Source organism: Lathyrus oleraceus, chromosome 7 (assembly GCF_024323335.1).
Source record: "Lathyrus oleraceus cultivar Zhongwan6 chromosome 7, CAAS_Psat_ZW6_1.0, whole genome shotgun sequence".
Taxonomy (NCBI): Eukaryota; Viridiplantae; Streptophyta; class Magnoliopsida; order Fabales; family Fabaceae; genus Lathyrus; species Lathyrus oleraceus.
This window is the reverse complement of record NC_066585.1, coordinates 465,956,992-465,969,964: the sequence shown is the minus strand read 5'-3', so window position 1 is coordinate 465,969,964 and position 12,973 is coordinate 465,956,992.

Below are 12,973 nucleotides of genomic sequence, written 5' to 3'. Positions count from 1 at the left end.
CTTACTCAAGAGCAAATTTGGATGAAATCAAGGATGAATTGTGTCAATTCATTGTTGATCAAAGAATCATATAGCTAGGTTGTATATTGTTGTACATATATGTATGGAATGTTGTTGTTGTATGCTGTTGTTGTATATATGTTGTATATTGTTGTTGTAATTTTACTAAATCATGAATATGTTGTTGTATATTGTTGATCAAAGAATCATATATTAATGTTGTATATATGGAGGATTAATGTTGTATATAAATGGATTCATGTTGTATATATCAATGGATTAATGGTGTATAACATTGGATTAAAGGATGAAATCAATATGAATTTTACACTTTTGCAGCATGTGCTTTACAGGTTACAGGTTACCAATATGAATTTTACACTTTTGCGCTTTACAGGTTACCAATTAAATATCCACTGTTTTTCAAACAATTTTTTTTAAAATAACTAACACTTTAGAGGGCGCTTTGTCCAGAAAGCGCCCTCTAAACACTTTACATTGACAACTTTAGAGGGCGCTTTTCCTGAAAGCGCCCTCTAAACACTTTACATTGTCAACTTTAGAGGGCGCTTTGTCCAGAAAGCGCCCTCTAAACACTTTACATTGACAACTTTAGAGGGCGCTTTTTCCTGAAAGCGCCCTCTAAACACTTTACATTGACAACTTTAGAGGGCGCTTTTTCCAGAAAGCGCCCTCTAAACACTTTACATTGACAACTTTAGAGGGCGCTTTTTCCAGAAAGCGCCCTCTAAGGTGTCCCTTTATGGACCACTCCAGAGGGCGCTTTTTTCTTAAAGCGCACTATAATGTGGCCACTTTAGACAGCGCTTTCTCCAGGAAAACAAAGCGCTGTCTTTACCTATGCCAGCGCCAGATTAGAGGGCGCTTAAAAGCGCTGTTATAGACCAAAATAAGCGCTCTCTTTTCCCTTATTTGGCGTAGTGAATAAATATATACCGGGAGAATGGAGATACTTTGTTTGAGTCTAGATTTGATAGAACAACAATTATGACTTGTTTCTGAATTATCTGGATTTCTGGTAAAAAAAGAAAACATTCGACTTAGTAAATATATATGGTTTTATTTACATAAACTACTAATAGAAGGTAAATTCATGCATTAAAAAATATTCAAGAGTAAAAATATTCTTAAAGGAATAAAATAAAAACCTCTCTCTCTCTCTCTCTCTCTCTCTCTCTCTCTCTCTCTCTCTCTCTCTCTCTCTCTCTCTCTCTCTCTCTCTCTCTCTCTCTCTCTCTCTCTCTCTCTCTCTCTCTCTCTCTCTCTCTCTCTCTCTCTCTCTCTCTCTCTCTCTCTCTCTCTCTCTAAGAGAAAGAGAGGGAAACAAAAACTATCAAGTGGGATACTTAGACGGAAATCAAATTCAATCTAAATTTTCAAATTTTTATTTTAAAAATAATTTTCAATATTCAAAAATTTGAAATTTCTAGAATCTGTCTTATAACAACGGTAAAAAAATGTAAGTTCACAAAATTCTAGTATCCGCTTAAAATTAAGTTGAAAGTTTCAAAATTACCGAAATTTTTACAAGGATATCATGATCATTTCATTCCAAATGAATATGCTAGATTTAATTGGACAGTCTCATGGCTTATATTTTCTGTGTGTTTTTCTATTATATTTCACTAACATTAAAAAAAGTAATAATTAAACGAAAATGTATATCTGCTACAATCATGGTAAAGTACGGATTTCGCCGGTGTAGAGGCTTCCTTTCCATGTTTATGCACCATTTTTCCCTTCTTAAATTTATCTCTCTCTAAAATGTGACTATTACACTTTCCTGCATTAAAAATACACCAAACAAAATTAACAAAAGGAGAAAGACATCAAATACAAAGATCATAAGAGGAAGACTATGGTCATAAAAAATAAAACCCTATTATTAAGAAGGATCAAAGAGATGGAGTGAGTTAAGAATTAAAAAGAAAAATTAACTTAATGAATGATTCCTGCATGACTTTATCTTCATGTTTTACTAAATTTATGTAAAAGAAAATAAAGAATTAAAAAGAAGAAAAGAAAAACGATTAGCCAAACAAAGAAGAGAGATGAAGAAGTGTAGAGAAAAAAGAAATAAAGAAATGGTGGTTGTTTGATTTTGAGTTTTGAATTTTGATAACAATAAGAGACAAAGAATTGAATGTTACTATATGTGTTTCGTTAAACATCCTAATGCATAAACAATTAACTTTTTCAAATGTAATTACAATATTTATAGTGTATGATTGGAATAAAAATAGGTCAGTCTAAAAATAAAAGGTTTATAGATTTCGTTAATGTTCATATGATGCAATATAAACCAAAAGAAAGATAACTTACATCGTCAAAGTTGTTGATCTTACATTTTTAATATAACATCTTCAGTGACCAAGTGATATAAAAAAATTGTAGTGAAAGAAAAATATTTATGAATTAACTAAAAGGAAGAGAGAAAAAGAAATAATTAATTTTTAAGTAAAAGAAAGTGAGAATTATTTTAAATTAAAAGATAAGGAAGTTACTGACCACTTCATTTTGTAACTAATGTAAGTTACCAAGAACATAATTTTTTTAATTATACTTTGTTATTTATTTAAAAAGAAACCAAAGGGTATTTTTGGATCAAAATTAGGTCACTCCAAAATCATGTATTCCCTTTATATATAGGTATAGATAAAAGGGGGCGATCGTTTCAGAAATTTGAATTATATTTTACTATAATATAAATATATAATATAAATATAAGTCGTTTTATAATATTAATTAATCATTAATATTGTTTTTTCTATTATATTCTTAAATATTTATTATTCTTTTTTCTTTCAATTATGTCAATTTATCTTTTCAATACTATTAATAAAGAACAATTTTGTAAAATTCTTCATAATTTCTATTTTTATATCATAATTATTATATTTTTTAATATGTGTGAAAAGTAAAAAATGACTTATAATAAAAAAACGGATGAAGTATATTATAGGAAGTGTGACAATGGAATTACAAGAATCTCACATTTAAAAAAAATTGGATTAATGTTTCTTTTTCTTTAATTTAATGTTTTATTTTTCTCTCTTCACAAATAAACATTCATTATTAGTTCTCAAAAGTTACTATGTTAGTTAAGTTGATCATTTCTATTAAATGTTATGAAAAAAATGTTAAGTTGCGTGTGCGTGCGTTAAAGATACAGTCACATCAACCATTAATTCTCATCATATTGATTTTGTAATTTGTTTTGCGAATGTGTCTTTAAAAATGTACCTACATGCTAGCTTGGTTAAAGATTGTACTATAGTCAAGTTTATTTGATATCAAATTGACATGTTAAATATGTTTGAACACTATTTAGAAATATTTGTATTCTTAATCCAATTTCAACACTTGAAGTTTGGATATGTTTTTATCTTAGTATTCCTTGAATATGTTTTAAAATATTAATAGGTAGTCCTCATATCTGACAAGATTGGTTGTGGAAAGACTACACAAGTTATCAATTCTTTGTTTTGTCTTTATTATAGTACAACTTCATATAATATAATTTATCGGTAACTAATTCAAAATTGTCAACTATTTAGTTATATGTTAGTTGTTTTTATGATTGTGTGTGCTTCTAATATGAATTTGTCTCCTTGAAAAAAAGAATGCTCTTATAGGAGATAGAGAAACGGTGAAAGATGAGTCACAACTGAAGCGGATAAACTTTAAAATTAAGTGTAGTATATTCAATATGGATGAACACAGAAAAGAAAAAAAAACTTCAAAAAGAGGAAATTTTGGAATTCCATGTGGATGAACACAAAGAAGAAAAGAGGACTTCAAAAAGAGTCAAGACCTATTTTGAGCCAATTGTTGTAAGACAAAAGTAAGTTTGATATTATCGTAATCATAAAGTCTGGTGGTCTCAAAGACCGTTCAATAGTTTTTAAGACTTTAAGTAGAGAAGGGTTTTATATTTGTTTTAATGCGTGAAAGTAAATGACATAAAATACATGACAGAAAGTAAAATGGGGATTTAGGCGTTAACAAAAAGAAAACTTGCTAATGGTAGATTTTGTCATTACGTATCTATCATGCCCAACCATATGTCAGCAATATACTCCTCTACTCAGCTATTAATATTACCACCTATTGCTCACATTCGTATCTTCTGTCAATCTCAATGTCTTGAGATCATTACATTACCTAATAGCTAATATCACGGTCTACTAACTAACACAGAACATTAAGTTCCAACAGTTATAAAGCAGCAAGACTCCACATTAATCCTACTATAGTATGTGTGAATATTGAACTTAACCCTTTATCTACGAATTAGTATTCCATATATGATTGTCTTGGATTTACTAATGGAAAGCACCTTTCGAATGTCAATTCATACCGTGAAAATAATTTTTAGGTAGTAAATTTAAAACAAGAATTAAGATTAAGTAGTCATCAATATTAAAGATTGGGTAGACTTACACAAAACACCATGACATATTTAATAAATGGATATAATGAATACATTTAACCCATAACAAAAAGATTTTTAGTTACGCTTACTCATCATAGTTGTTCCGGTAATCCTACAAAATTGAGCTTAGAAGTTTATTTGTCATGTCACTTGAGCATTGCTTATGCCTTCAAACCCTCTATTTTATTCTCCTGTTGTAGACCAAGATGAACCTACTCAAATTTTGTACTACCTCGCTCCAGTGAAACTCCCTTTACAATGATTGGAAGCCTTTATTTATAGGTTAGGGACCTTTGCTAGTCGCATGAAACTTGCACCTAGAAAGCATGTTTTCTTATCAATTAAGCAATGTTAGTTGTATAACAGGTGGCCCTAGTCGCCTTGCCTCGCTAAGCGTACCACCTTTTCAATTAGCGTACAAACCATTGTTTCACCACGAAGTACTTAAACCTGGACGTGCCATTTGGCCTTCTTATCTCTCCTAGTGCACCTATGTCCAAGCCTAAAGAACCTTACTACTTGTCGCACCTCGAAGAAAACGAGAACACGACCTAGCGAAGCACAATCGCACGCTCATATGATGGACTGAACAGAGTCTCCACCGAACTTTATTTATTCCAAAAAAAGAAAGGGAAATATCGATAAAACCCAAGAAAGAACGACAATGATATTGGTCGTCACAACCAAATCAGGGTTTGGGAGTCGATTACGCAAGGGGAATGTATTAGCACCCCTCACGTCCATTGTACTCAATGGGAATCGTTAGGTTAGTTGTGCACGTTAGTGTTAGCTTAGAAATGTTAGGTTTCTCGAGTTATTATGAGGGAAAGAAGAATAGGAAAGAGAAAATGTTCTTGGATTTTTTTTATTAATCTGCAACGAATGGGACTAAACCTAAGTTTTTTATTAATGGGTCTGACAAGGTTTTTAAATCCCGCTCCTACGTATCTCCGGGTGCAATAGAGAACTCAGGGCTTACGTAGTTCTAGGTAGAAAATGTTTGTTTATTGGTCGATTTTAGCGAAAGCTACTTTATGTCAATTGACGAAAATATTGTTACCCAAAATAAGTGAAGAATGGGACGTTTTCACCACAAGCGAATGGATTTACAAATCAACATTCGTGGGCAACGTCGCAAGATTGCTCACACGTTCAAGTGGGCGAAACATTTTTTTTGCATCATCTTGAAACAAAATATCTTTCGTTTGAGAAAAGTGGTTTGAGAATTAATCGTACGACAAGAAAAGATTTTGACAAGTTGATATTGATTTTTAGGTTTTAGAAAGAAATTGTTTTTGATTGGAATCGCACTAAAGACTATGAGTGGAGACGAATATCTCAAACAACCAAGCCACGCGTCTTGTGTTCATGATAATCAGAATGAGGATAGGAAAGCTCCATTCTCACTCCTTCTCAACTACTCAAGGATCGTGGCGCGCAATTCTAATCGTATTTTAAAGTATTTTGAATTTTGATTGGAAAAATGAACTTGACGTTGGATCAAGCGTTTTGTTTGTGATACATAAATGAAATGGTTTGAATTAAATGGTTTGCAAGAAGATGGAATAGAAAAGCGTTTTGTTTGTGATACCGATTGAATATACCTTAAAAATATTTTTAGGTGGTTTTGACAACAAAAAAAAGAGCTTTCTCAAAGGTTTTTATTGTCTGTCATTTTGCCTTAGTAATTTCAGAAGTACTCGTGTGCCTTAGCAAGACACTGGTCACTCAGACGAACATGACCAGACGATCTTTCACACTTCCTCTCTTTCACAACTCTAAAGCTCCATATCTTGCAGGGTCATCTCTATAGTTGTGTAGGAAAACCCACGACACAAGGCCTCCAACTTTAAATGGCCTTAAAAAATTAAAACTAAAGAATAAAATATGATTTATTCAAAAAGTAGCAAAGTATCTATTTCTTTAGAATTATATATCAATCAGAGCGCATGGGCATTTTTCTATTCAAGGTTATCATTACTCAATGTGGGACTTCATATTAACAAACTAGATTTATCATCATTATTCGATGTGGGACTTGAGATAATTGAGCATTACATTTACAAAGTGGCACTAAAATATTGCCATAAACGGGAAGAGTATTACTATCGTCCCCGCCTGGGCGATTGTTTCTTACTTATTTATTATAAAATTGTACTAGTTAACACAATCTATTTATAGCCAAATTTATCTACTCAAGATTAATCACTGTTCAATGTGGGACTTCAAATATATTGATAAATTACATTTATTAATATTCAATATGGGACTCGAAATATCTCTATATTAACAAACCTCTTACTAGTACATGCTTTTTTTTAGATAAAACAATTATGATTACTCTGAGCATTACATTTACACAACGACACTAAAAAAATGGCAAGATCTGGAAAACTAGAACTAGAATGAAAATTAGTTCAGACACTTAAAGTTAAGTACAAATATAAAAAGCAATAGAACATTTTACATCTCCTACATTGCTTGTCGTTTTGGGTAAATTAATTACATTATCCATAATATAAATTAAAATAGAAGTTCTTTTTTTTATATTTTAAAATGTGCTTTTTATACTAAGGCACTGTTTTTAAGACTAGAACGTGGCCTTAACATTGGTTGAGACGACCCTGCTTGACATTATTATCTTTGACTTTAGTATTACACAAAAATTTTAAATCTTCTAATATGATGAGACTTGAGATATCTTTAAGTTGATTATAATCACTAGAGAGCTGAGAGGATAAACCACCAGAGAACCTTGAAACAAAAGTCTCCACTTCAATGTTGTTGGATAGCAGTGTTGACTTCAAAGAGACGACTTGATATTCAAGAACATCTTCAGAGGGATAGTTTGATAAAAACTTCTTGAGCATCTTCGACCACTTGAGCTATCTTCAAAAGACAAGGACTTCATTAGATATCATTAGATATCATTTGATATCGGGTGTTGTCATCATCGAAACTTTGTTATAAACAACCTTCACCATTTTGAATCACCTTGAAAAAATCTACAAGCACATAGGTCCACAAAAATGTGATTAATGTAATGCATGTAAGTCTCGGTCATCGTATTCATGTTATATGGAGAAATGTAACAAGAATGGAAAACTCTTCATTATAGTCTTCAACAATTTGTCACAGGAACATAGCAGAAAAATACTCGAGTACCCAGAATTGAAATAGGTTAGACAAATAATATTAGTAATTATATGAGAATTATACATAAGATATAAAAAGATAATAAGCTACATGAATATTATCTAAAAGAGATAGTTGTTTCCTTCCATTTGTTTGGTCTTGAACTTACTTGATTTGTCCAACTTGACGTACAAGTAAAGCAAACATAAAGTTCCCCAATTATACTCATGAACCCTCTATACATCTAAGAAGTAACTGACATATACAACATCAACGTATGTTGTAATTTTATCCACAAAAATGGTTGTGCCAACTGTAGCGGTAAATTCGTGACCATCAAGTTATGGATAAACTTGACGCAATAAAACCAGAGCCGCCTCCGCACTTTTATTGTTTCCAAAGGAAAAGGGAAAAGTACGAACAAAACCCAAAGATAAGAAGTTTTCAAATCAAAACTAATAAAATGCCAGAGATTACAGGTAAGGGGGTTGGTTACACAGAGGGAAGGTGTTAGCATCCAAAGTGTCCTAGGTACTCCTAGGGAGCCCTTTTTTGTATGCATATCTTTTTGGGTATAAATGATGTTTGATAAAATATAGACTGTGGGGATGAGAAAAGAATTCATTGATTATATTTGTGTGTTTGGCAAGACCTTCAGTCTTATGCCTATGTACCAACATAAAAACGAGGGATCAAAACCTCATAGTTCGTGGTAAAAATTTCAAAGAAGTTGGTGAATTAATTTTAACAAAAGTCTTAACAAGAAAAGGCACAAAAGGCTAAAGATTTGAATGGAGTCGTTAGTTCTTTTTGTCTTTTGGAATTTAAGTCAATATGGTTAAGTATATTTACAAGTTTGATTTAAGAAAAGAAGTTTAAAATTTCTATGGCATAAGGCCAAAGTTTCTAATCATTAAAATATGTCTAAGTTTGAAATCACAAGCAAAGAAAGTTTTTGAAAATAGGTAGAGATTTTGAAGTTAAAGAAGTGGGAGGATATGAAGAGACTGCCCTAAGCAAAAATTAAAAGTTAAGAGTTGAAAAGATCTGACCAATGGGATCCAATCCAACAGACAAGAATTTCATATAGAAACCAATTTTCCTTTGGACTTTAATCAATCAATAAGCAATAGGCAATGAGCAATATTCAGACATCATGAATATCAAGGCATCAAATAAATATAATCATATCCAAGAAAGCACTCCAATAACTAGCAGTCTTCCAATGTATCAGATGAAATATTCCTTGATCAACTCAAAACAAAACATCAGACATAGGCATTAATAGCAAAATAATAATCAAGCACAAAGACAGAGTAGCAGATGAATCAAGGGCACTCAAGGTCTTACGTCATATGAAGGCATAATCAAAGATAGCTCAGTCTCAAAAGTTGGCATTGGCCAAGTCCTTTAGCATAGGGACTGTTTCCTAATCCTAAGTCCAGAAGTTCAGATCAAATCTCAACAGTCCAACAAATGTTTTTTAGGGTTTTTGTTGTTATTAGGTGTTTTAAGGTCCTAAGACCACAAATAAAACAAAAGCAAACAAACAATATATACAAACACAGGTTATGGCTCAAATGAGCAAAGCAAAAATGACTTGAAACATAAACAAGTTGCATGAAATGTAAATGACAATGAATGATAAAGGTACTTGAATTTAAATTGTATAAAGTAAATGACTTGAAAGTAAATCAATATTAATAAGAGTTAGTCAAGGGTTAGTCAAATGTTAGTGGTGAATTTTAATTGAGTAAGCCATTCTTTGGAGAACACTCAACCATTCATTCACGAGTATGAACCCTTACACCAAGACATCTTCCATGAGAAGGGCTCCAACTTGGATAATTCAACAAGTATGCCACTAGCTCTCATGAAAGGAAAAAAGGTCAAGTTTTCACACAATTTCATGAAGAATGGGATACTTACAATCTCACTTACTAGAATGATATGCCTTCTTGATCAAATTTAGCTCTATGTTAAGCAATCGTAATTGGACTTACATATAAGTCACAACTATCTGAAGACGAGCAATAAAAATATAGGTGTTAATGCATGTTAGAGATTTGATACAAAGAACCAGACTCCTAAAACATACCACACACTAAAAGAAAAATGGGAAGGACCTATCTCAGTCAGACTTGTATTGATTCATCTGACACAAGGTCATTGATGAAGCAATTAGCATTTAGACATACAAAGATTTCATTGGTCAATGAGGGAAAAGGGAAGAATAGGGATGAAGATGAAGAGGAAAGGGGAAATAGAAATACAAATTGAACATGAGAGGAATTTCATTTGATCAATACCAACCATTCATTTTGGGAGATGAAATGTACATTTCATCAATCCCTTAAATCCAATGGTTTTGATCAAACAAAAGTCAAATCAACCATGACCAAGGCCCAAACAGAAAGTCAAACATCACAAGACCATAAAAATGGCTCAACATAATTTTTAAACATTTAATCAATTAAAAATCACATTAAAATTGAATTAAAATGCATTTTAATTTGGACAAAACCTCAAATCCCTTCAAAACACCAAATAAATGGCCAAGGAATTTATCCTAGGTCAAACAATGTCAAAGGACCTTAGAGAAAAAAATCAGAATTTTTAGAAAGTCAAAAGTAATTTAAAATAATTAAAAATATGCATAAAAAATTTTAATTCATGAAAAATACCAAAATTATTCCAAAAATAATTTTAATTCAAAATATGGAAGAGAAAAATATTTAAATATTTTTGGTGAAAGTCCCATATTTTCTGGATTATAAATGAAATTTCTATGAATTAAATAAAATAAGGCTATTAAATGAAAATTCAGTAAATAAAATATAATTCAAAAAACAAGGGCCATCAGATCTCCCTCATTAATTAAGGTGGCAGATCTGATGGTCAAGCGTGCGCGTTCCACCAAAGACATGAGTCAATGCGACACACCAATGGTAATTAGAACCAAGGGTCAAGATTAAAACATTTTAAAGAGATCAAATGGTTTGGAAGGCGCTGACGCACCATCGGAGCCCTAGCTCCGGTCATCTTCCCCGGTGGACCTCACCGGACTGGTCCACCACAAACCACCATAAAAATGAAAAGTAAGGACATGGTTTTAAAGGAAAAAAGCTCAGGAGCTCGAATCTAACCTTCATTTCTTCCAATTCCAAGTATATTGAAAGATATATGGATTTGAAATTTGAGGTTCATGACCTGAGTTGCTTCGATTTGACCTCAAAGCAACTCAATCTTGTTGCCTACATTAGTAGGACTTTAGCCAACCAAAAATCAAAGAGAATGGTGAAGAATTGAGAGAGAATCGAAAGCTCAAAGTTTCTGAAAAATTACCTTCGGGTAGCTTGAATCTGGCTTTATCTTGATCTGAATTTGCTTGGTTCTTCCTCCTCTTGCTTGTAGTGACCAATTGAGATGAAAAAGGCAATGAATCCTTGGAGTTTGAATCTCAAAACAGAAGGTGAAATTCAAACTCGATTTCAAATAAACCTTCAAGGAATTCTATGGTGTGAGGTTCTGGGATCATTTGGCAAGCTTGGGCAAGGTGTGTGTGAAGTTCTGATGCAATTCACTTGTTTAAATAGGCAAGGGAAATGCTTTATACACCATTTGAAATTTTGCCAAAATTAGAAAGTTTGGTGCATGGATGCATGGGCATTGATTTGGGCCCAATTCATAATGTGATCTTGCTCCAATTTGTGCACAATGAATACTGAAATAACAACATGTAAGCATGCAATAAGAAATGATTATTTGAATTCAAAACTTGCCAAAACAAACCTATGAAAGGAACCATGTGCAAGTCCCTCAATCTTTATCCAAATGAGGTAATCTTGGACTTTTTGGAAAGATGACATTAAGGGGAACAACTTTGATGTTGAACAAGTTTCTATTTGGAGCTTGGATCATGATGAATTTTGAGGTGGAAGTTTTGAGAAATCAAACATAATTGAAAATTTTCTAAGTACCAAGTCAAATGACCACTTCTTCCATCTTGAATAACTTTTGCTATGAGCTTCAAATGGAAATGATTCCTTCACTAAAGTTGTAGCTCTTTCATACCTCTTTAAATTGGTCACAAATTTTACCTCATTTGGATTTTTCATAAGGGAGTTATGCATTTTAGAAATTGAGGAAAATTGCTTGTTCAATGGTAATGACCCAAAATGACCTATAATGTTTCCTCTTGGCACATGCCCTTGCAAGTAGAATTTGACATTTCTCGAAGAATAAAAGTTAGAGAAGAAATCTTGAAGTTGATCATGAGATTTGTATGGCCTTCATATCATAAACATTTAGCAAGTTATGATCCTTGGAAGTTGACCTCCTAACTAGGGCACAAACAAAATGACCTATAATCTTTCACCATAAAAAATGACTTTCCAAGAAAAAATAGATCTTTATGTCAACATGAAAGTTGTTTGGAATATCATAAAGAGTAAATTTTATCTTGTTATGATTTTCATATGACAAAAATTGTAGGAGATGGGGTCTAGGTAACCCCAGTTTTGACCAGTTGACTTTCTCTGGTCAACATCTTTGAACCAACTTGCAAACTTGAAGTTCTCTTGATCTTTAAGAGTCACAGAGGATCATAGATGCATAAGGTGATGTATAATTAAGTATCCCTTAAAATATTTGACCAATTATTGAAGAAAATTGTTGAGGAAGTCACACAAGATACCTAGATGAACTAGGGCTTTCAAGGCAAACAAGCTTCAAACTCTTGATGAACTCTTGATCAAAATGATAAATGAAGAACATGGGGATCCATATATGATGTTTAGAACCAATGTGAACCATTCCTTGATTGATATCTTGTCATTAGGGTGTCAAACCCTAGTTGTGAGCTTGATGAGGCATGGGTGGATGCACACGCTACCTACAAAAGAAACAAAGTTATACATAGACATACTTTTGGTATTTTGGTTAGTAAACAAAAAAAAATAAAGTATGATACAATAAAAATGTGTTTGGTGATCTCTCCCAATGCAAACCCAATGAATGAGGGGTAAGGAGGATGCCAAGGTGTGATCCCAAAGCCAATGCAAATGATGAGATAGCATGAGGGATCTTAGGATCAAAATTAGGGTCTTACACCAACCAAGTGCACCAAATAGATCTTCAAGGCATGTTGAATGTGATACTCTCTAAGCGCGTCATTATTGTAATGGATAATATTGATAGTTAGATGGTGGTTGTATATGGTATATAGAAATTTAAACCGGGCATAGCATCCTCGCGTCTAGCTAGCCTCAAGATCGGCCTTACCAAGTTCAACTCATAAGTGTTGAACCATCAAATATAGTGCTTCAAATATCTGAATTGAATTGTGATCCAATAGTTGGCATCTGATAGGTAGATGGAAAA